This window comes from Ambystoma mexicanum, chromosome 3q, assembly GCF_040938575.1.
Source record: "Ambystoma mexicanum isolate Mex_15411 chromosome 3q, UKY_AmexF1_1, whole genome shotgun sequence".
NCBI classification, from domain to species: Eukaryota; Metazoa; Chordata; class Amphibia; order Caudata; family Ambystomatidae; genus Ambystoma; species Ambystoma mexicanum.
In genome coordinates, this window is record NC_090926.1 from 836,908,100 (window position 1) to 836,932,344 (window position 24,245).

The following is a 24,245-nucleotide window of genomic DNA, read 5'->3' on the forward strand; positions in this document are numbered from 1 at the left end:
CACCCCTTCTCTCATGCCCCGTGTCTCTCTCCTGATGCCCCCCACCCCCAGGTCAAGCCCTGTGTCTCTCTCCTGTTGCCCCCGACCCCCCAGCCATGCCCTGTGTCTCTCTGTTGTCCCCCACCCCCCCGTCATGCCCCGTGTCTCCCTGCTTTTGCCCCCCACCCCCCGCTCATGTCCCGTGTCTCTCTTCTGTTACCCCCCACCCCCCTCTCATGCCCCGTGTCTCCCTCGTTTTCCCCCCACTCATACCCCGTGTCTCCCTGCTGTTGCCTCCCACCCCCCTCTTATGCCCCGTGTCTCTCTCCTGTTACCCCCCACCCCCCTCTCATGCCCCGTGTCTCTCTCCTGTTACCCCTCACCCCCCGCACATGCCCTGTGTCTCTCTCCTGTTGCCCCCACCCCGGTCATGCCCCGTGTCTCCCTTATGTTGCCCCCCACGCCCCAGTCATGCCCTGTGTCTCCCTGCTGTTGCCCCCCCACCCCCCGCTCATGCCCTGTGTCTCTCTCCTGTTACCCCCACCACCCTCTCATGCCCGATGTCTCCCTCATGTTCCCCCCACCCCTGCTCATGCCCCGTGTCTCTCTCCTGATGCCCCCCACCCCCAGGTCAAGCCCTGTGTCTCTCTCCTGTTGCCCCCGACCCCCCAGCCATGCCCTGTGTCTCTCTGTTGCCCCCCACCCCCCCGTCATGCCCCGTGTCTCCCTGCTTTTGCCCCCCACCCCCCGCTCATGTCCCGTGTCTCTCTTCGGTTACCCCCCACCCCCCTCTCATGCCCCGTGTCTCCCTCGTTTTCCCCCCACTCATACCCCGTGTCTCCCGACTGTTGCCTCCCACCCCCCTCTTATGCCCCGTGTCTCTCTCCTGTTACCCCCCACCCCCCTCTCATGCCCCGTGTCTCTCTCCTGTTACCCCTCACCCCCCGCACATGCCCTGTGTCTCTCTCCTGTTGCCCCCCACCCCGGTCATGCCCCGTGTCTCCCTTATGTTGCCCCCCACGCCCCAGTCATGCCCTGTGTCTCCCTGCTGTTGCCCCCCCACCCCCCGCTCATGCCCTGTGTCTCTCTCCTGTTACCCCCACCACCCTCTCATGCCCGATGTCTCCCTCATGTTCCCCCCACCCCTGCTCATGCCCCGTGTCTCCCTGCTGTTGCCCCCCACCCCCCGCTAATGCCCTGTGTCTCTCTCATGTTGCCCCCCACCCCCGCTCATGCCCCGTGTCTCTCTCCTGTTACCCCCCACCCCTCTCTCATGCCCCGTGTCTCTCTCCTGTCGCCCCCACCCCCGGTCATGCCCCGTGTCTCCCTCCTGTTGCCCCCCACCCCCCGCTCATGCCCCATGTCTCTCTCCTGTTACCCCCACCCCCTCTCATGCCCCGTGTCTCTCTCCTGTTACCCCTATCCACTGCTCATGCCCCGTGTCTCTCTCCTGTTACTCCCCACCCCCTCTCATGCCCTGTGTCTCCCTGCTGTTGCCCCCCACCCCCCGCTCATGCCCTGTGCCTCTCTCATGTTGCCCCCCACCCCCCCGGTCATGCCCCGTGTCTCCCTGCTGTTGCCCCCCACCCTCTGCTCATGCCCCGTGTCTCTCTCCTGTTACTCCCCACCCCCCTCTCATGCCCCGTGTCTCTCTCCTGTTGCCCCCACCCCCCGGTCATGCCCCGTGTCTTCCTGCTGTTGCCCCCCAACCCCCGCTCATGCCCCGTGTCTCTCTCCTGTTGCCCCCCACCCCCCGCTCACGCCCCGTGTCTCTCTCCTGTTAACCCCCACCCCCGCTCATGCCCTGTGTCTCCCTCTTGCTCCCCCCACCCCCCGCTCATGCCCCGTGTCTCCCTGCTGTTGCCCTCCACCCTCCGCTCATGCCACATGTCTCCCTGCTGTTGCCCCCCACCCCCGCTCATGCCCCGTGTCTCTCTCCTGTTACCCCCCCACCCCCTCTCATGCCCCGTGTCTCTCTCCTGTTACCCCCCTGCTCATGCCCCATGTCTCTCTCCTGTTACCCCCACCCCCCTCTCTTGCCCCGTGTCTCTCTCCTGTTGCCCCCCACCCCCCGGTCAAGCCCCGTGTCTCTCTCCCGTTGCCCCCATCTCCCAGTCATGCCCCGTGTCTCTCTCCTGTTACCCCCCACCCCCCTCTCATGCCCCCTGTCTCTCTCCTGTGGCCCCCCACCCCCGGGTCATGCCCCGTGTCTCCCTGCTGTTGCCCCCCACACCCTGCTCATGCCCCGTGTCTCTACTGTTCCCCCCACCCCCCGCTCATGCCTCGTGTCTCTCCTGTTACCCCCCACCCCCGCTCATGCCCCGTGTCTCCCTGCTGTTGCCCCTCACAACCCGCTCATGCCCCGTGTCTCTCTCCTGTTACCCCCACACCCCGTGTCTCCCTCATGTTCCCCCACCCCGCGCTCATGCCCTGTGTCTCCCTGCTGTTGCCCCAGACCCCCACTCATGCCACGTGTCTCTCTCCTGTTACCCCCACCCCTTCTCTCATGCCCCGTGTCTCTCTCCTGATGCCCCCCACCCCCAGGTCAAGCCCTGTGTCTCTCTCCTGTTGCCCCCGACCCCCCAGCCATGCCCTGTGTCTCTCTGTTGCCCCCCACCCCCCCGTCATGCCCCGTATCTCCCTGCTTTTGCCCCCCACCCCCCGCTCATGTCCCGTGTCTCTCTTCTGTTACCCCCACCCCCCTCTCATGCCCCGTGTCTCCCTCGTTTTCCCCCCACTCATACCCCGTGTCTCCCTGCTGTTTCCTCCCACCCCCCTCTTATGCCCCGTGTCTCTCTCCTGTTACCCCCCACCCCCCTCTCATGCCCCGTGTCTCTCTCCTGTTACCCCTCACCCCCCGCACATGCCCTGTGTCTCTCTCCTGTTGCCCCCCACCCCCGGTCATGCCCCGAGTCTCCCTTATGTTGCCCCCCACGCCCCAGTCATGCCCTGTGTCTCCCTGCTGTTGCCCCCCACCCCCGCTCATGCCCTGTGTCTCTCTCATGTTGCCCCCCACCCTCGCTCATGCCCCGTGTCTCTCTCCTGTTACCCCCACCCCCCTCTCATGCCCCGTGTCTCTCTCCTGTTGACCCCCACCCCCGGTCATGCTCCGTGTCTCCCTGCTGTTGCCCCCCACCCCCCGCTCATGCCCCGAGTCTCTCTCCTGTTACCCATACCCCCGCTCATGCCCCGTGTCTCTCTCCTGTTACCCCCGACCCCCCCTCATGCCCCGTGTCTCTCTCCTGTTGCCCCCCACCCCCTGGTCATGCCCCGTGTCTCCCTGCTGTTGCCCCCCACTGCCCGCTCATGGCCCGTGTCTCTCTCCTGTTGCCCCCTACCCCCCGCTCATGCCCCATGTCTCTCTCCTGTTAACTCCGACCCCCCGCTCATGCCCCGTGTCTCCCTCGTGTTCCCCCCACCCCCGCTCATGCCCCGTGTCTCCCTGCTATTGCCCCCCACCCCCCTCATGCCCCGTGTCTCTCTTATGTTGCCCCCCACCCCCGGCTCATGCCCCGTGTCTCTCTCCTGTTACCCTCACCCCCCGCTCATGCCCCATGTCTCTCTCCTGTTAACTCCGACCCCCCGCTCATGCCCCGTGTCTCCCTCGTGTTCCCCCCACCCCCGCTCATGCCCCGTCGTGTCTCCCTGCTATTGCCCCCCACCCCCCTCATGCCCCGTGTCTCTCTTATGTTGCCCCCCACCCCCGGCTCATGCCCCATGTCTCTCTCCTGTTAACTCCGACCCCCCGCTCATGCCCCGTGTCTCCCTTGTGTTCCTCCACCCCCCGCTCATGCCCCGTGTCTCCCTGCTGTTGCCCCCGACCCCCGCTCATGCCCCCTGTCTCTCTCCTGTTACCCCCCACCCCTCTCATGCCCGTGTCTCTCTCCTGTTGCCCCCCACCCCAGGGTCAAGCCCTGAGTTCCTCTCCTGTTGCCCCGACCCCCCAGCCATGCCCTGTGTCTCCCTGTTGCCCCCCACCCCCCGGTCATGCCCTGTGTCTCCCTCCTTTTGCCCGCGGCTCATGTCCCGTGTCTCTCTTCTGTTACCCCCCACCTCCCGCTCATGCCCCGTGTCTCCCTCGTTTTCCCCCCACTCATGCCCCGTGTCTCCCTCCTGTTAACCCCCCAACCCCCGCTCATGCCCCGTGTCTCTCTGCTGTTACCCCCACCCCCCTCTCGTGCCCCGTGTCTCTCTCCTGTTACCCCTCATCCCCCTCTCATGCCCCGTGTCTCTCTCATGTTACCTCCCACCCCCCGGTCATGCCCCGTGTCTCCCTTCTGTTGCCCCCCACCCCCAGTCATGCCCCATGTCTCCCTGCTGTTGCCCCCCACCCCCGCTCATGCCCTGTGTCTCTCTCATGTTGCCCCCCACCCTCGCTCATGCCCCGTGTCTCTCTCCTGTTACCCCCACCCCCCTCTCATGCCCTGTGTCTCTCTCCTGTTGACCCCCACCCCCGGTCATGCTCCGTGTCTCCCTGCTGTTACCCCCCCACCCCCCGCTCATGCCCCGAGTCTCTCTCCTGTTACCCATATCCCCGCTCATGCCCCGTGTCTCTCTCCTGTTACCCCCCCACCCCCTCTCATGCCCCGTGTCTCTCTCCTGTTACCCCCCTGCTCATGCCCCATGTCTCTCTCCTGTTACCCCCCACCCCCCTCTCTTGCCCCGTGCCTCTCTCCTGTTGCCCCCCACCCCCCGGTCAAGCCCCGTGTCTCTCTCCCGTTGCCCCCATCTCCCAGTCATGCCCCGTGTCTTTCTCCTGTTACCCCCCCACCCCCCGCTCATGCCCCGTGTCTCTCTCCTGTTACCCCCTGCTCATGCCCCGTGTCTCTCTCCTGTTGCCCCCCACCCCCTGCTCATGCCCCGTGTCTCTCTCCTGTTAACCCCCACCCCCGCTCATGCCCCGCATCTCCCTCGTGTTCCCCCAACCCGCTCATGCCCCGTGTCTCCCTGCTGTTGCCCCCACCCTCCGCTCATGCCCCGTATCTCACTGCTGTTGCCCCCAGCCCCCGCTCATGCCCCGTGTCTCCCTGCAGTTTCAACCCACCCCCTCTTATGCCCCATGTCTCTATCCTGTCACCCCCCCACCCTCCGCTCATGCCCCATGTCTCTCTCCTGTTACCCCCCACCCCCCTCTCATGCCCCGTGTCTCCCTCGTGTTCCCCCCACTCCCGGCTCATGCCTCGTGTCTCTCTCCTGTTACCCTCACCCCCCTCTCATGCTCAGTGTCTCTCTCATGTTGCCCCCCACCCCCGGTCATGCCCCGTCTCTCCCTGCTGTTGCCCCCCACCCCCTGCTCATGCCCGAGTCGCTCTCCTGTTACCCTCAACCCCACTCATGCCCCGTGTCTCTCTCCTGTTAATCCCCCACCCCCCTTTCATTCCCCGTGTCTCTCTCCTGTTACCCCCCACCCCCCGCTCATGCCCCGTGTCTCTCTCCTGTTGCCCCCCACCCCCGCTCATGCCCCGTGTCTTCCTGCTGTTGCCCCCCACCCCCGCTCATGCCCCGTGTCTCTCTCCTGTTAACCCCCACCCCCTGCTCATGCCCCGTGTCTCCCTGCTGTTGCCTCCCACCCCCCACTCATGCCCGTATCTCCCTGCTGTTGCCCCCCCACCCCCCACTCATGCCCCGTGTCTCTCTCTTGTTACCCCCCCACCCCCCTCTCATGCCCTGTGTCTCTTTCATTTTACCCCCACCCCCCAGTCATGCCCCGTGTCTCCCTGCTGTTGCCCCCCACCCCCCGTTCATGCCTCGTGTCTCTCCTGTTACCCCCCACCCCCACTCATGCCCCGTGTCTCCCTGCTGTTGCCCCTCACAACCCGCTCATGCCCCGTGTCTCTCTCCGGTTACCCCCACACCCCTGCTCATGCCCCGTGTCTCCCTTGTGTTCCCCCCACCCCCTGCTCATGCCCCGTGTCTCCCTGCTGTTGCCCCTGACCCCCGCTCATGCCCCCTGTCTCTCTCCTGTTACCCCCCACCCCCCTCTCATGCCCCGTGTCTCTCTCCTATTGCCCCCCACCCCAAGGTCAAGCCCTGAGTCCCTCTCCTGTTGCCCCCCACCCCAGCTCAGGCCCCGTGTCTCTCTCCTGTTAACCCCCACCCCCTGCTCATGCCCCGTGTCTCCCTGCTGTTGCCTCCCACCCCCCACTCATGCCCGCGTCTCCCTGCTGTTGCCCCCCCACCCCCCACTCATGCCCCGTGTCTCCCTCGTTTTCCCCCCACTCATGCCCCGTGTCTCCCTGCTGTTGCCTCCCACCCCCGCTCATGCCCCGTGTCTGTCTCCTGTTACCCCCCACCCCTCACTCATGCCCCGTGTCTCTCAAGTGTCGCCCCCACCCCCCGGTCATGCCCTGTGTCTCTCTCCTGTTGCCCCCCAACCCCCGCTCATGCCCCGTGTCTCTCTGCTGTTACCCCCACCCCCCTCTCGTGCCCCGTGTCTCTCTCCTGTTACCCCCCACCCCCCGTTCATGCCTCGTGTCTCTCCTGTTACCACCCACCCCCACTCATGCCCCGTGTCTCCCTGCTGTTGCCCCTCACAAACCCGCTCATGCCCCGTGTCTCTCTCCTGTTACCCCCACACCCCTGCTCATGCCCCGTGTCTCCCTTGTGTTCCCCCACCCCCTGCTCATGCCCCGTGTCTCCCTGCTGTTGCCCCCGTCCCCCGCTTATGCCCCCTGTCTCTCTCCTGTTACCCCCCACCCCCCTCTCATGCCCCGTGTCTCTCTCCTGTTGCCCCCCACCCCAAGGTCAAGCCCTGAGTCCCTCTCCTGTTGCCCCGACCCCCCAGCCATGCCCTGTGTCTCCCTGTTGCCCCCCACCCCCGGTCATGCCCTGTGTCTCCCTCCTTTTGCCCCCCACCCCCTGCTCATGTCCCGTGTCTCTCTTCTGTTACCCCCCACCCCCCGCTCATGCCCCGTGTCTCCCTCGTTTTCCCCCCACTCATGCCTCGTGTCTCCCTGCTGTTGCCTCCCACCCCCGCTCATGCCCCGTGTCTGTCTCCTGTTACCCCCCACCCCTCACTCATGCCCCGTGTCTCTCAAGTGTCGCCCCCACCCCCCGGTCATGCCCTGTGTCTCTCTCCTGTTGCCCCCCAACCCCCGCTCATGCCCCTTGTCTCTCTGCTGTTACCCCCACCCCCCTCTCGTGCCCCGTGTCTCTCTCCTGTTACCCCTCACCCCCCTCTCATGCCCCGTGTCTCTCTCATGTTACCTCCCACCCCCCGGTCATGCCCCGTGTCTCCCTTCTGTTGCCCCCCACCCCCAGTCATGCCCCATGTCTCCCTGCTGTTGCTCCCAACCCCCCGCTCATGCCCCGTGTCTGTCTCCTGTTACCTCCCACCCCCCTCTCATGCCCCGTGTCTCCCTCGTGTTCCCCCCACCCCCGCTCATGCCCCGTGTCTCCCTGCTGTTGCCCCCCACCCTCGCTCATGCCCCGTGTCTCTCTCCTGTTACCCCCACCCCCCTCTCATGCCCCGTGTCTCTCTCCTGTTGACCCCCACTCCCGGTCATGCTCCGTGTCTCCCTGCTGTTGCCCCCCACCCCCCGCTCATGCCCCGAGTCTCTCTCCTGTTACCCATACCCCCGCTCATGCCCCGTGTCTCTCTCCTGTTACCCCCCACCCCCCCTCATGCCCCGTGTCTCTCTCCTGTTGCCCCCCACCTCCTGGTCATGCCCCGTGTCTCCCTGCTGTTGCCCCCCACTGCCCGCTCATGCCCCGTGTCTCTCTCCTGTTGCCCCCTACCCCCCGCTCATGCCCCATGTCTCTCTCCTGTTAACTCCGACCCCCCGCTCATGCCCGGTGTCTCCCTCGTGTTCCCCCCAACCCCGCTCATGCCCCGTGTCTCCCTGCTATTGCCCCCCACCCCCCCTCATGCCCCGTGTCTCTCTTATGTTGCCCCCCACCCCCGGCTCATGCCCCGTGTCTCTCTCCTGTTACCCTCACCCCCCTCTCATGCCCAATGTCTCTCTCATGTTGCCCCCCACCCCCGGTCATGCCCCGTCTCTCCCTGCTGTTGCCCCCCACCCCCTGCTCATGCCCGAGTCTCTCTCCTGTTATCCTCAACCCCGCTCATGCCCCGTGTCTCTCTCCTGTTAACCCCCCACCCCCCTTTCATTCCCCGTGTCTCTCTCCTGTTACCCCCCACCCCCCGCTCATGCCCCGTGTCTCTCTCCTGTTGCCCCCCACCCCCTGCTCATGCCCCGTGTCTTCCTGCTGTTGCCTCCCAACCCCGCTCATGCCCCGTGTCTCTCTCCTGTTAACCCCCACCCCCTGCTCATGCCCAGTGTCTCCCTGCTGTTGCCTCCCACCCCCCACTCATGCCCGTGTCTCCCTGCTGTTGCCCCCCACCCCCCACTCATGCCCTGTGTCTCTCTCTTGTTACCCCCCCACCCCCCTCTCATGCCCTGTGTCTCTTTCCTTTTACCCCCCACCCCCCAGTCATGCCCCGTGTCTCCCTGCTGTTGCCCCCACCCCCCGTTCATGCCTCGTGTCTCTCCTGTTACCCCCCACCCCCACTCATGCCCGTGTCTCCCTGCTGTTGCCCCTCACAACCCGCTCATGCCCCGTGTCTCTCTCCTGTTACCCCCACACCCCTGCTCATGCCCCGTGTCTCCCTTGTGTTCCCCCCACCCCCCGCTCATGCCCCGTGTCTCCCTGCTGTTGCCCCCGACCCCCGCTCATGCCCCCTGTCTCTCTCCTGTTGCCCCCCACCCCCCTCTCATGCCCCGTGTCTCTCTCCTATTGCCCCTCACCCCAAGGTCAAGCCCTGAGTCCCTCTCCTGTTGCCCCGACCCCCCAGCCATGCCCTGTGTCTCCCTGTTGCCCCCCACCCCCCGGTCATGCCCTGTGTCTCCCTCCTAATGCCCCCCACCCCCGCTCAGGCCCCGTGTCTCTCTCCTGTTAACCCCCACCCCCTGCTCATGCCCCGTGTCTCCCTGCTGTTGACTCCCACCCCCCACTCATGCCCCCATCTCCCTGCTGTTGCCCCCCCACCCCCCACTCAAGCCCCGTGTCTCTCTTGTTAACCCCCCGCCCCCCTCTCATGCCCTGTGTCTCTTTCCTTTTACCCCCCACCCCCCAGTCATGCCCCGTGTCTCCCTGCTGTTGCCCCCCACCCCCCGTTCTTGCCTCGTGTCTCTCCTGTTCCCCCCCACCCCCACTCATGCCCCGTGTCTCCCTGCTGTTGCCCCTCACAACCCGCTCATGCCCCGTGTCTCTCTCATGTTACCCCCACACCCCTGCTCATGCCCCGTGTCTCCCTTGTGTTCCTCCACCCCCCGCTCATGCCCCGTGTCTCCCTGCTGTTGCCCCCGACCCCCGCTCATGCCCCCTGTCTCTCTCCTGTTACCCCCCACCCCTCTCATGCCCCGTGTCTCTCTCCTGTTGCCCCCCCACCCCAAGATCAAGCCCTGAGTTCCTCTCCTGTTGCCCCGACCCCCCAGCCATGCCCTGTGTATCCCTGTTGCCCCCCACCCCCCGGTCATGCCCTCTGTCTCCCTCCTTTTGCCCGCGGCTCATGTCCCGTGTCTCTCTTCTGTTACCCCCCACCTCCCGCTCATGCCCCATGTCTCCCTCGTTTTCCCCCCACTCATGCCCCGTGTCTCCCTGCTGTTGCCTCCCACCCCCGCTCATGCCCCATGTCTGTCTCCTGTTAGCCCCCACCCCTCACTCATGTCCCGTGTCTCTCTCGTGTCGCCCCCACCCCCCGGTCATGCCCCGTGTCTCCCTCCTGTTGCCCCCCAACCCCCGCTCATGCCCCGTGTCTCTCTGCTGTTACCCCCACCCCCCTCTCGTGCCCCGTGTCTCTCTCCTGTTACCCCTCATCCCCCTCTCATGCCCCGTGTCTCTCTCATGTTACCTCCCACCCCCCGGTCATGCCCCGTGTCTCCCTTCTGTTGCCCCCCACCCCCAGTCATGCCCCATGTCTCCCTGCTGTTGCTCCCAACCCCCCGCTCATGCCCCGTGTCTGTCTCCTGTTACCTCCCACCCCCCTCTCATGCCCCGTGTCTCACTCGTGTTCCCCCCACCCCCGCTCATGCCCCGTGTCTCCCTGCTGTTGCCCCCCACCCCCGCTCATGCCCTGTGTCTCTCTCATGTTGCCCCCCACCCTCGCTCATGCCCCGTGTCTCTCTCCTGTTACCCCCACCCCCCTCTCATGCCCCGTGTCTCTCTCCTGTTGTCCCCCACCCCCAGTCATGCTCCGTGTCTCCCTGCTGTTACCCCCCACCCCCCGCTCATGCCCCGAGTCTCTCTCCTGTTACCCATATCCCCGCTCATGCCCCGAGTCTCTCTCCTGTTACCCATATCCCCGCTCATGCCCCGTGTCTCTCTCCTGTTACCCCCCACACCCCCTCATGCCCCGTGTCTCTCTCCTGTTGCCCCCACCCCCTGGTCATGCCCCGTGTCTCCCTGCTGTTGCCCCCCACTGCCCGCTCATGCCCAGTGTCTCCCTCGTGTTCCCCCACCCCCCGCTCATGCCCCGTATCTCCCTGCTGTTGCCCCCCACCCTCCGCTCATGCCCCGTGTCTCCCTGCTGTTGCCCCCCACCCCCGCTCATGCCCCGTGTCTCCCTGCTGTTGCCCCCCACCCCCGCTCATGCCCCGTGTCTCTCCTGTTACCCCCCACCCCCCTCTCATGCCCCGTGTCTCTCTCCTGTTGCCCCCCACCACCCCGGTCATGCCCCATGTCTCCCTGCTGTTGCCCCAACACCCCGCTCATGCCCGTGTCTCTCTCCTGTTCCCCCACCCCTCGCTTATGCCTCATGTCTCTCCTGTTACTCCCCACCCCCCGCTCATGCCCCGTGTCTCTCTCCTGTTGCCCCCCACCCCCCAGTCATGCCCCGTGTCTCCCTGCTGTTGCCCCCAACCCCCCGCTCATGCCCCGTGTCTCTCTCCTGTTACCTCCCACCCCCTCTCATGCCCCGTGTCTCCCTCGTGTTCCCCCCACCCCCGCTCGTGCCCCGTGTCTCCCTGCTGTTTCCCCCCACCCCCGCTCATGCCCTGTGTCTCTCTCATGTTGCCCCCCACCCTCGGTCATGCACCTTTTCTCTCTCCTGTTACCCACACCCCCCTCTCATGCCCCGTGTCTCTCTCCTGTTGACCCCCACCCCCGGTCATGCCCCGTGTCTCCCTGCTGTTGCCCCCCACCCCCCGCTCATGCCCCGAGTCTCTCTCCTCTTACCCCTACCCCCCGCTCATGCCCCGTGTCTCTCTCCTGTTACCCCCCACCCCCCTCTCATGCCCCATGTCTCTCTCCTGTTACCCCCCACCCCCCGGTCATGCCCCGTGTCTCTCTCCTGTTAACCCCGACCCCCCGCTCATGCCCCGTGTCTCCCTCGTGTTCCCCCCACCCCCCGCTCATGCCCCGTGTCTCCCTGCTGTTGCCCCCCACCCTCTGCTCATGCCCCGTGTCTCCCTGCTGTTGACCCCCACCCCCGCTCATGCCCTGTGTCTCTCTCCTGTTACCCCACCACCCCCTCTCATGCCCCGTGTCTCTCTCCTGTTACCCCCCACCCCCCTCTCATGCCCTGTGTCTCTCTCCTGTTGCCCCCCACCACCCTGGCCATGCCCCGTGTCTCCCTGCTGTTGCCCCCCACCCCCTGTTCATGCCCCGTGTCTCTCTCCTGTTCCCCCACCCCTCGCTTATGCCTCATGTCTCTCCTGTTACCCCCCACCCCCCGCTCATGCCCCGTGTCTCTCTGCTCTTGCCCCCCACCCCGCTCATGCCCCGTGTCTCTCTCCAGTTACCCCCCACCCCCCTCTCATGCCCCGTGTCTCCCTCGTGATCCCCCCATCCTCCGCTCAAGCCCTGTGTCTCCCTGCTGTTACCCCCCACCCCCCGCTCATGACCCGTGTCTCTCTCATGTTGCCCCCACTCCCGCTCATGCCCCGTGTCTCTCTCCTGTTTGCTCCCCACCCCCTCTCTTGCCCCGTGTCTCTCTCCTGTTGCCCCCGACCCCCGTCAAGCCCTGCGTCTCCCTCCCGTTGCCCCCCACCCCCACTCATGTCCCGTGTCTCTCTTATGTTACCCCCACCACCCTCTCATGCCCCGCTCATGCCCCGTGTCTCCCTGCTGTTGCCCCCACCCCCACTCATGCCCCGTGTCTGTCTCCTGTTACCCCCCACACCCCGCTCATGCTCCGTGTCTCTCTCCTGTTACCCCCCCACCCCCGCTCATGCTCCATGTCTCTCTCCTGTTACCCCCACCCCCTCTCATGCCCTGTGTCTCTCACCTGTTGCCCCTCACACCCCGGTCATGCCCCTTGTCTCCCTGCTGTTGCCCCCAACCCCCTCTCATGCCCCATGTCTCTCCTGTTACCCCCCCCACCCCCCTCTCATGCCCCTTGTCTCTCTCCTGTTGCCCCCACCCCCGAGTCATGCCCCGTGTCTCCCTTCTTTTGCCCCCCACCCCCCAGTCATGCCCCGTGTCTTCCTGCTGTTGACCCCAACCCCCGCTCATGCCCCGTGTCTCCCTCGTGTTCCCCCCACCCCCCGCTCATGCCCAGTGTCTCCCTGATTTTGCCCCCCCACCCCCAGCTCATGCCCCATGTCTCTCTCATGTTACCCCCACACCCCGCTCATGCCCCGTATCTCTCTCCTGTTGCCCCCCACCCCCGGTCATGCCCCGTGTCTCCCTGATGTTACCCCCACCCCCCGCTCATGCCACGTGTCTCTCTCCTGTTACCCCCACCCCCCTCTCATGCCCGTATCTCTCTCCTGTTGCCCCCCATCCCCGGTCATGCCCCGTGTCTCCCTGATGTTACCCCCACCCCCCGCTCATGCCACGTGTCTCTCTCCTGTTACCCCCACCCCCCTCTCATGCCCCGTGTCTCTCTCCTGTTGCCCCCCACCCCCCGCTCATGCTCCGTGTCTCTCTCCTGTTACCCCTCACCCCCCTCTCATGCCCCGTGTCTCTCTCCTGTTACCCCCAACCCCCCACTCATGCCCCGTGTCTCTCTCCTGTTACCCCCCCACCCCCTGCTCATGCCCCGTGTCTCTCTCCTGTTGCCCCGCACCCCTGGTCATGCCCCGTGTCTCCCTGCTGTTACCCCCCACCCCTCACTCATGCCCCGTGTCTCTCTCCTGTTACCCCCCAACCCCCTCTCATGCCCTGCGCCCTGCCAAAGTATCCCTGAACTCGCAGGCACCTGCACTAAAGAAGAAAGAATGGAAAACCTAGGATCAGGCAATGGGAAACTCACATTGGACCCCCGGTGAATCCTATGTTAGTTTCATGACAGTCGTGCTCTCCCTGGTTGCAGGATCAAGATCAGCCGGGGCCTCATCTAGGGTTTATTCCTGACCCAGCGATCAACCCTGTACCAAGTCAGGCTCCCTATATTCCAGTGGAGGAATGGGTAAGGGTAACCTGCCACATCCAATTTACCAGGAGCAATGGGATCAGGATTAGTCTCGAAAGAACACTCTCAGAGTCGGGTTCACGTCCTCTTCTCTCACTGCCAGTGTCAGCTCAAACTCATCCTGGACTTGGAGCAGATGGTTCCATTGCAAGGTCTTGATGTTTCTTGGCTGTCCTCATACCCATAGTCAGTAGACAGGCAGCACTACTAATTGATGCTCAATGTTGAATGGTTGAGACTCCCACTTGTTACTCAGCTTGTTCTGTCCACTCTTTTTCCAGGCTGTGGATCAACACACAATCACCAGGTGGAAGACTTGCATCAATGTGCAAGATGCAAGGCAACTGAGGCTCTGTGTAGCCCAGAATTGGTTTGAGTATTCGAGGAGCTCAAGTAGTGAGGATCTGCCTCAGCTCCTTGAATGCCTCCTGGCATTAGTCGGTCCACCTATCATCAAAGGGCTCATGTGGATGGTGTAAATGGTCTGCAGAGTAGTCCTGCCACTCCTCTAGTTAGGCAGGTATCCTTTGATGAGGTCCACAAGTGGTTGCACGATGTTGGCATATCCCACAACAAATCTCCAGTAGCTGTTAAAGAAAGGAAACTCTGTAACTCCTTCAAGTTCTGAGGTCTTGACCAGGTGAGGAAGGCTTCCGTCTTTGCGGGATCTACAGGAATGATGTCTGCAGAGATGATGTTTCCGCTGTATTTGCTGCTTGTCCAGCAAAACTGGCACTTGTTCACACTGACCTTTAGCCCTTGCTCCCTTAGGCAGTAATTCTGCCAAAAATGCCCCATAGAGTCCAATGAAAAAAAGGGATCATACTCCGCCACCACCACGTGTAATCCACCTGTAAATCTGCCAAACTAAGTGGTGGCAACGGTAAGTCCAGTGGATTTACAGACAGAATACTGCCCAACTCGTAATCACCCCCATTGTCAGGTGAGATTTCGTTCAATTTCTGATTTGGCCATGTACTAAGCAGAGCATGATGTAACATTACCATTACATGAGTTCATGTTAACATAAAACACACTCAGGCCTATAAATACTTTCTTAAATGATTTCAACATCTTCACAAAACCTCTCTTTTACTTCCTTGAAGCATTACATATCTGTAAGGCATTTAATGTCAAAGAGCCCACATACAAAATGTTTAATATCATAATACATCTTCATTAAGGAGACTTCAACATCATCACACACCATCCATGTGAGGACTTCAATATCATCACATATCAACCCTGTGGGGACCTCAACATCAGCACACACCACCCATTTGAGGACTTAAATATCATCACATATCAACCCTGTGGGGACCTCAACATCAGCACACACCACTCATTTGAGGACTTAAATATCATCACATATCATCCCTGTGGGGACCTCACCATCAGCACATACCATCCACGTGAGGACTTCAATATCACCACATATCAACCCTGTGGGTACCTCAACATCAACACACACCATCCATGTGAGGACTTCAATATCATCACATATCATGCCTGTGGGGACCTCACCATCAGCACACACCATCTATGTGAGGACTCCAATATCATCACATATCATCCCTGTGGGGACCTCACCATCAGCACACACCATCCATGTGAGGACTTCAATATCATCACATATCATACCTTTGGGGACCTCACCATCAGCGCACACCATCCATGTGAGGACTTCAATATCATCACATATCAACCCTGTGGGGACCTCAACATCAGCACACACCATTCAGTTGGAGGATTCAATATCATTGCATTCCATTTCTATGGGACCTTCAGCATAAATACACACTATTCTTATATGGCCTTCTATACAATGACACACCATCCCTGTGAGGACCTCTATGTCATCAAACAACATCCCAACGGAGACCTCAACATGACCACACACCATCCTTTTGGTGGACTCAGTACCATCATATCAGCTCTATTGGGACTTCAGCATCATTACATACTATTCGTAATCACATACCCTTGTATGGCCAATTGGGTGCATCTGTGGCTTCATTTGCATCACCTGAATGCATTTTCCTTCACCATTTGGGTATTTTTGGTTGAATTGGCCACTATTTTTGGCAGTGTTTCGTTCGGTATTTTTACCTGAAGATAGGATGGAATTAGCATTTTTATTTCCAGCTCTAATTCCACTGGAGGATTTAGCCCCGGGGGAATTATCACTGGTTTTCATTACTTATTCCTCCAGCGCTCATTTCTTCTGGGTTAATTTCACCAGAGGAATTAGTGTCCATTTTCAATAAACCTTATATCAGCAGATTGATCAAAGTGGCGCTAATTCCATTACTGCCACTTTTTTCCCTTAGAGATCAACTTGTAAGGAAACCAAATGAGTATCAATTAAACATCAACTTTGTGAATATTTTTTGAATAATCAGACAAAATGTGATGCCAACATTCAATTAATTCACATATCAGACTATAGACAAGATGACATCCGTGCACATAATGTGTTGTCTTGACAGTGTAGAATTCAATTTAATCACACACCACCCCTATGGGGACTTCAACAAAATCACAGAAAAATAAGAAAGTAAAGTAAGTCATATTGTGATTCGTTTATTACAAAAGTAGTCAATGCTTGAAATGAATCTGGAAGTGTGTTGTGCAATCAATGAGGGAAGATTTACATTGCATATCAATTATATCCAATTCTGTAAACATACAAAATACACAAAAAACAGCTTAATTTCATTATTTTACATTTAAACGCAGAGTTCAGGCCATTTAAAACACAATTGTATTTGTGTATAAATGGTTCCCATGAATCTGCTGTCTGCTGCCTAAGCATGTAGGGCATCTGATTTATCAAGTGTGTTTAAATTCCCGTCCGTGTGTTGATGACTGCAATACCACACCCACCCTGCGGGGGCAGAGCTGAGTAAAAAATCAACACACCAAAATAAACACAGGTCCCCACAAAGCCATTTTTTAAAAAGTTCTAAAAATTGGCACAGATGTCTTTTAAGTTGTTTTAAGTCATTTGGAAGGCATTACCATGTGGGGACTTGGGTTTAGGTCCCCACAGTGAAATCAAGTCCCCACAGCGTGTGCATGTTTACACACCCAAGTCCCCACAAGGATAGTAACACACACACACACACACACACACACACACACACACACACACACACACACACACACACACACACACACACACACACACACACACACACACACACACACACACACACACACACACACACACACACACACACACACACACACACACACACACACACACACACACACACACACACACACACACACACACACACACCCCCCCCCCCCCCCCCCCCCCCTTCCACCCGATTTTAGAATATGTAAAAAGAGAATGTCACCTGCAAAATGCTTCAGGGAACCCTTCTTGGCCATAGAAGGAACAAGATTTGTGGAAAATAAATGGCAACAGTCAATGTTCATGTGCAAAGGAGAAGGGCTTTGTGCCCTCTCCGACAGCAGACTCAAGTGGATGAATGACATGTGCACAAATCTGGACTGAACATGTTCCAAGCTAACGTGGGTCACCGCCCTGGAAAAAACAATACCGATAAACCATGAACAAAAATATGAACTTTGCTTCAATGCCGAGGGAGAGGTGCCATGGGATCCAACACACATTGTAACAGGACCCTCGTCATTGCTGATCTGAAAAAAGGAAGTGCAGCACTAATGGATCAATACTGGGTGTGCGGCAACCAAGCAGACCTACATCTCCCGCCTGCATGGGGTGATGACTGCTCTGACAACTCCACATTCAGCACTGATGGTGGTCCCCGAGGAACATATAGTAGGGGATGCAATGCAACATGGACTTTCACAAGCACCCAAACAGAAAGATGACTTATCACCTTTTGTGAACGTGCCAACAGAAAACAAGCTGCAAGAAAACGTGTCGTGGAAAAAAAAAAAAAAAAAGAGATCGTCCAACTACATCACTAAAGACCCTCTGAACTTTTAGCACAGATTCCTGCAGAATACAAAATGTTTAATTCTGCCGAGACATTCTTTGCATCACTGATCCCCAGTATCCAGGCCTGCGCAAACACCAAATGGCTCGAAATTGTACGCTGGGAGCTCATACAACTGGCAAATGACACTGAAGAAGGGTTCATCATCATCAAGGTGGAGCAAGATCTAGGAGTACGGATGAAGAAAGAAGATGGTGTGCAACCAACAGATTGGCTCTGCATTCGAGTGGGTTCCATCATGGCTTGGGACAGTAATGAAGATGCGGATTCCTATCGTGGTCTTCCTGCTGCTGATCTTTTGTGTGTGCCAATTAGGTAACCGGTGCTGTGCCAAAACAATTCCTAATAGTGAAATGATGATGGTGACCATTGACAGCTAGAAAGGGACTGACAGAGGTCATTGGGTTATGCAAGATGCACAAGTGCAAACTGGGGAGAGCAATTAATCGAAATTTAGTATGGTGGCCATATATAATACTGGGGATATAATTGACAACCTGTATCACACGACCACTAAAAAGCCAGAAGATTTAGAAAATATCAGGGAAGTATGGGTGGACTTTGCTGCGGATAGAGACTTTTCTCTCATGTACTCATGAAGAATATGCCCGGAGGGGAGAAAACTTAAGAAATGTCTGCCGAGCTTGGATACCAATAAAGGGTACCCCGGCCTGGGAGGAGGCAGAAAAAGTGGCAGAGGAACATAGAAGAGATGGAACTAAGTATTTGTTACATTATAAGTCATGAAAGGGGGGAAAGGTTGGGGGGGGGAGAGGCGTATATCCCACCCCCCTGCACCATTCCCTCACCGGGTAAATGTTGTGTGAGCTAAGGGGGGGAAACATCTCCACCCCCCTGTACTAATCTCCTGCTTCTAAGAAAAATGTATAAATGCCATGTTAAGGCTTGTAGTCTTAACATGGCCTTTCCAAAACAGGCATCTTTTTCTACACCCTCTGCTCCTCTGGTGAAATGTCCACTCTCCCTCTAACAGCACCATGCACAATCAGCCCCCACCACCTACACCCTCTGCCAGCTCAGCGCAACTCCTGTTTTCACGTACACTCATTCATTGTTGCTATTAACAAGTATCAAGTAATGCCAAGATGCTCTCATCCCAGTACGCACCAGCCCCAGCTTCCCATCCATCTTTACTGACCGACTTATGCCCTCTCCACCCACTCCAAGCCAAGTTAAAGACCCTTCAACCCATGCCCCTATTCCCTTTGAACGTATCTGGTCATCGGTCTATCCCCTGGACCATCTTAAGTTCACCCACCATATACCTAAAGCAGAGTGGCCATATATTATTGTAACGAACACTAACCCCCAATGAGTTTGTGTACATGAGGTCCCAGAGACCACAAAACCGAGATAGTCCCCCCTGATAAGGCATCTGGAGGAGCAACCCCCTAATCCAATGCCCCCATAAAAGACTCAGGTTGTGGTTGTAATGTCCTTATTTCATACCAATAGCTTCTTTTCATGTGATAGTTTATACCTCTCGTTAATTCATGCATGCCAATGTTTGTAAGTTAGCTTAGGTACAAAAGATTACATCATCTCCGAAGGACCTCGCCTGACCTTCACACCGCGGAGATGAGCCCACTGACCCAGGTGTGCATGGGGCGACTACAAAGCTACAGCCAATCACCATCTTACATCGCATATAGTATCAACTGCTCTATATGTCACCCTCCAAATTCAATGCAAGAAGTGAACCGTATGCATGTTGTCATCAGTAATGCTGTGTCCTTTTAACGTGCCACTCGTGTAATTTTTCGCAGAGCGCTCTTGAGCAGCAGAGTTCTTTGCTTGCATTTATTTGACTTAATTAAATGTTGGTTCCCTTGTAAATTACTCTCCTCGTTTCATTCCCTAGTGGGATGTGTCCATTTATTATGTCTCTTGGGACACGTGCATGATGAAGGTGCCAGCCTTCAAAAGTAAAACATATAATTTAACATAATGAAATGTAATGGAAAGAATGGTTTTAAGCTGCTTTAATACTGGCAAAAGGTTATCTCTATTGTATAAACGGATAAAGCCATTAAAATAAAAAATAAATATAATAATATATCTATGCTACTATATGTGTGAAAAAACATCAAAGTCAGGACTGACTGTTTCATATGTATGAAAGATTTGTAGGAAGGGTACATGCCGAAAAGTTAGACCAAACTTTAATGTGAGCGTTCATACGTTTAAAAGAAATACAAAACATGAGCAAACAGACGCACATTTTCACCAATGTAAGAATTGTGAGCGAAATGCGATTTAAAGAAAGTTGTATAAATAATATGATTGTTCGCATTCTATAATGGGAGGGATCAGGATTGCACCCATGAACTACAGCAAAGAATGTGCCTGGCCCCGCGATATCTTGCCCCTCCTGCCCTTGGTGGCTTAATGCAAAACTTGATAATGGGCACAAATGAAAGACTGACATACTCAACTCGCTCTGGGGTTGCTGAAGCAAGGCTCTGGCTCTGTGTCCAGCGAATTGGCCCTGCCTCCACCTTTGACAGGTTACGCTCCATCAGAACTACGTAAACAAATGACACTTTTGTTCATGACCATTGAAATAGTACTCAATTTTATGAAATGTTCCATTGTTGGCGGGATGTGGGTCAGGTTAGTTAGGTGGGTTTGGTCTGGGATAGGTTATTGCACTCCTCGACTTCGAAGCCAACACATGAATCGCTACGGTTTGCCTTATATTCAGAACAGAACGGGGCATGATCCTGCTTTTTCTTAGTATGAAAACCCATATCAAAATCAGGAGATCAAACCTCACTTTAATGGAAGTTTTCATACATATAGAAAGAGGATACTAACAGGGCTTAAAAGTGACATCAAACCAGTACACAACGTCGTATTTGGTGTCCTGCCTCTCAATACATCACACAGGGTCATACTTGTGCTGTGTGGTGATATTCTGTATTGTGCTGTGTGGTGATATTCTGTATTGAACTGCTCTAGTCACCATAGCTCTACTCGAATCACTACCTGAACTAGTTCTTATTCCATCCATGATAGCCCTGTTGAAGCATTACACACCAACTGCTTTTTGGGTGACAGGCTTAATCCGATAACCACTTACAACTTGTTGAAACTCCCAGGGTATCATTTGTGTTCCATTATCACTCAACAACTGGCACGGCCCTCCTTCCCTCTAAGAGGCACGTTCCAATGTTTTAATCAATTTGTTGCAGTGGCACCATTCACTACTTATGGCTATTTGTACAATAAATCCATTATTACTAGCACATACAAATCTCTAGAATTATTATTATGGTATCTATTCAGCACAGACCTAGACTTGAGCTGCAACAGAGCCCTTTAAAGAGGTATAGAACAATACAGATACATAACAGCATTTTACAGAGGTATACAATAGTACAGATGCATAACAGAGCGCTTGTCAGAGGTAACAGCAGAAGATATACAACGTGTGGGGGTGGCATACAAAGGGGCACAGAGGAGGGGTAAAGCTGTATCCTGAATCTCTACAATTGTGCCAGCCTAGTATCCACTGGTATTTTCCACGGCATGTGGCATCACCGTGGGTGGCAAAAAAGTCTTAAGTACCTTATCACTATCTTTGTATAAATCACAATCGGCATAAATGACTCCTTGTTATATAAACTCAGCCATACCTGGCCACCAAAAATCAGTGCAAACAACCGCTTTCGTCTTCGGCACCCTCAAATGTCTAAACTCGAACATCAGCCCTACAGATATGGGGTGTATCTGCTACTTTGACTCTCTAAAAAATAGGCAAATATTCCCTAAAAGATAAAAACAGGGAGTTAAAAAAACTCCAAACAAAAAACAGTAAAGAGACACATAGAATGCACAGATAGGTTTGGACCAGTAGTACACATAATGCCAGAGGAAGCAACTAGTATTATTACTGCCTGATTTGAAGAGGTAAAATGTATCTTTAATGTACATCAATAGCTAGGGGCAAAGTAGTATTAGTCCATCCGCCTGAATCAAAAGACTGCTTTGAAAAAACACTGGCAGGCAATTCCAGAGAAAACGATAGCAAGGATTGAAAAATAAGGGAGCTCAAAGACTTCACATGAGAAGGCGTTTTGGGAGTGGAGAAACGGGTGGGCACATAACCAAACAACACTGACAGGCTGTGCCCCTGCTCATATGCCATTCCCCCCCACCCCCATCTTTACTCCAATGCAATAGCTTCGGCTTATCGGTGCAGGCACCTATTAGTCCAAACTAAAAAGAATCTGCCAGACTAAACAGCAGGGACTTTGTTCTTAAACTTGTAACTCGTGAAGATTTACGATCAAAATAATTCCTAGAGATTTGGGGAATTGCACAACTACAACTGATCGACCCCAAGTGCCATGAAAAAATATAATATGACCAATCGAAACATCGTTTTGGTAAGAATGAACTTCTTTCGCACATATATTGTACACATATGATTCCATGTGATAAGAACTACCAAAACTTTGTTGACAAATATCCAGCACCTGTCAGCATTAACGTTTTGACAGTTAGGAAATGTAGTCATTATTACAAGCAAACCACACGAATACCGAACCACCCTTTAACCAGGCACATACTAATGTATGTATATTCTTATGCATATTAAAATGTAACTTGAATAAAGTCAGTAATAGCAAACCTGGCCATTCATCTACAAAACGTTATCAAAGGTCACAGGTGTTCTGACGAGTATGCAGTTAATACATACAGAATTATAGATGGGTAGCTTTCAACCCCGGAGATATAGTTAACAAAGTGGTACCAGGTGAAATCTGACAGAAGACTGTTAGGCGGAATACACCCGTGTCTAATATAATGATGTGTATGCACCAGCACATCTCTCTACGAGCCCCCTGCCCTATCCCCATAGAGCACCAATGCAGATGTGGTAGCGGGAACTATATACTGACAGCCAAAAATACTATCGTTCTTCTACTCACACCAACCCAAAAATGAGAAGAGAAAAAAATACCCTATAGAGAAGATGCTGGATCTCCGTACCGTGACATCATTCAGTTTCTCAGCATTGTCACAATCCTCAGCAATGACATCACAGAAGGGGTATGCGGCATCTACGGCGAGAGGTACAGTGTGACGAGGAAGGCGAGAGATCAGTCCCACGGTCCGCGTGATGATACACATCTGCTGAACATGCCGTGTTCAACAGATGTGTATCATCATAAAAGGCTACGCGCGTAACATTGGTACAAAGAAACAGTATATCCATTCATACAGCCGTCACTCTGTGTGACACCTCCGTTGTAAAAATGTTACACGTTAGTTTATCTCGTTGGTGAACACTACATATTTCTTTCAACAGCCATACCTTCTACACTAAATATTTCGGGTTATCGCTCAAAAATTAAACAAAAGTAAAAGGCATGCGGCGGTATACGTTCATCAATCGCATTCACAATAGAGAGAACGTACTGCCGGGGACGAGCCGACCAGATGGGCTTCTGCAGGCTTCCAACGGATATGGTGTCAGTCGTCATCCGCCTCTTTCGCTTTCTTCCGTACCTCGCTCATGCAAGGCAGGCGCCCCTCTCACCCTTCCGCAGGCTCGTGTTTCTTGCCCTCAACTGCGGCCCCAGGGCAGCAAGGCTCACAGTATTTTCATTGGTTGAGCGGGAGAGCCTTCCCATTGGCTCTCGCTTTGGCAGCCGGCACGGAAGTGACGGACGTTTAGGGCGGGCGTAAAGCACAAGAACTGACAGGTTGCCGGTGGGAAAGTGAAGTTGAAAACTGTCATAGAAGGGAAGAAGAGTGGCAACAAACGTCCGTGGTGTTCTGTGAGCCAAAGCACCAGTAACAGCTTATCGCTTCGTTTCAGCAGTGTGAGAGGGAAGAGAAGAAGCTACCCGTATACATGAACGTTGTTTTTGAAAAAATATAAGCAGTGATTTATGTATTTAATTTTGCATTGTAATAAAAAAGCATGTTTTCATTTTCTGTTTTGCTGGCACTCATTTAAACTACACTTTTCAAGCCAGGGAGAAAACATGCTGACAGTGTGTGCCACTAAAAGTTCATTATTATTAAAAGAATGAACATTTATATAATGGTTCTTGTTTGCCATTATTTAAGCTGCAGTTTTTAAGGGAGTGGGAGTAGAGGCAGAGACATGTAGGGCCTGGGGCAAGGCCCACCCAGAATCTGCTGCTGAGTGGGCATTTACAGTTGTTAATGACACTGTGGTGGGCCCAACTTGATAAGACAATCCTGGCTACACCTTTGAGTGGGTGTAGTATAATTAATGGAATAATGCACTGGAGGCTGTGTGGCTTCAGATGATGTTTATTTACTAGGGAACATCAGCTTGAGAACTGCAGCTTTACTAAAGTAATAACAGGTGGGCAACAGGCCCTTTAACTATAATGCAGAGACAATAAATCCTTGATCTTTATTCAGGCTTTCTGGGCCAGTCCAGTGGAGAAGCTAGCAGGAGCCGATCCAGCTCCGTGCCTTCGCTCCAGGCGCCTGCCCGCAGGAAGCGCGGGAGTCGCATTTCCTCTTTTAGTGCAAGATCTCGCGTGACCTGGGAGGTCTCGCAATATCTCTACACACCTCCCTCTGATGATGCAACACATGTTATTGCAGGACATAGTCATTGTATCTCACCGGTCTTCTGTGTTCCCTTTTCGGCCGGTCGTCCCTCTCGCTGTGGGCATCCTGCTTGTGGTCATCTTCTTGCTCATCTATGGGTGCATCTGCTTCAATTTCATCTTCTTCGACTTCTCTCCTCTCTGTTTCTAGCTCTCGTTCTCTCTCTCATTGTCCATTACCTCCTTAGTTTCGGGTCTTTCATGGGTCCTTTCTCTCCCTTGCTTCTTTTCAAACACGGCTACTCTCTCCATGTTCCATGTGCGCCCATCTTTGGTGCAGACATGATTGGTTCC

The 24,245-nt window shown here is 55.8% G+C and overlaps 1 protein-coding gene across 2 annotated transcripts in view; it reads right to left on the bottom strand.

The window, feature by feature from the left end:
- Nucleotides 1-23,022, bottom strand: part of MMD (monocyte to macrophage differentiation associated) — a 129,058-nt gene extending 106,036 nt beyond the window's left edge. The window contains exons 1-2 of one of the 2 annotated variants that reach the window (XM_069654932.1): nt 22,777-22,914; nt 22,319-22,418 (exon numbers count right to left, since the gene is read on the bottom strand). The gene's annotated coding sequence lies outside the window, so the exon portion shown is untranslated. Of the gene's footprint in view, nt 1-22,318; nt 22,419-22,776 lie in introns of both variants that reach the window. The other variant, XM_069654931.1, reaches the window with a different exon arrangement.
- Between the last annotated feature and the right edge of the window lie 1,223 nt (nt 23,023-24,245).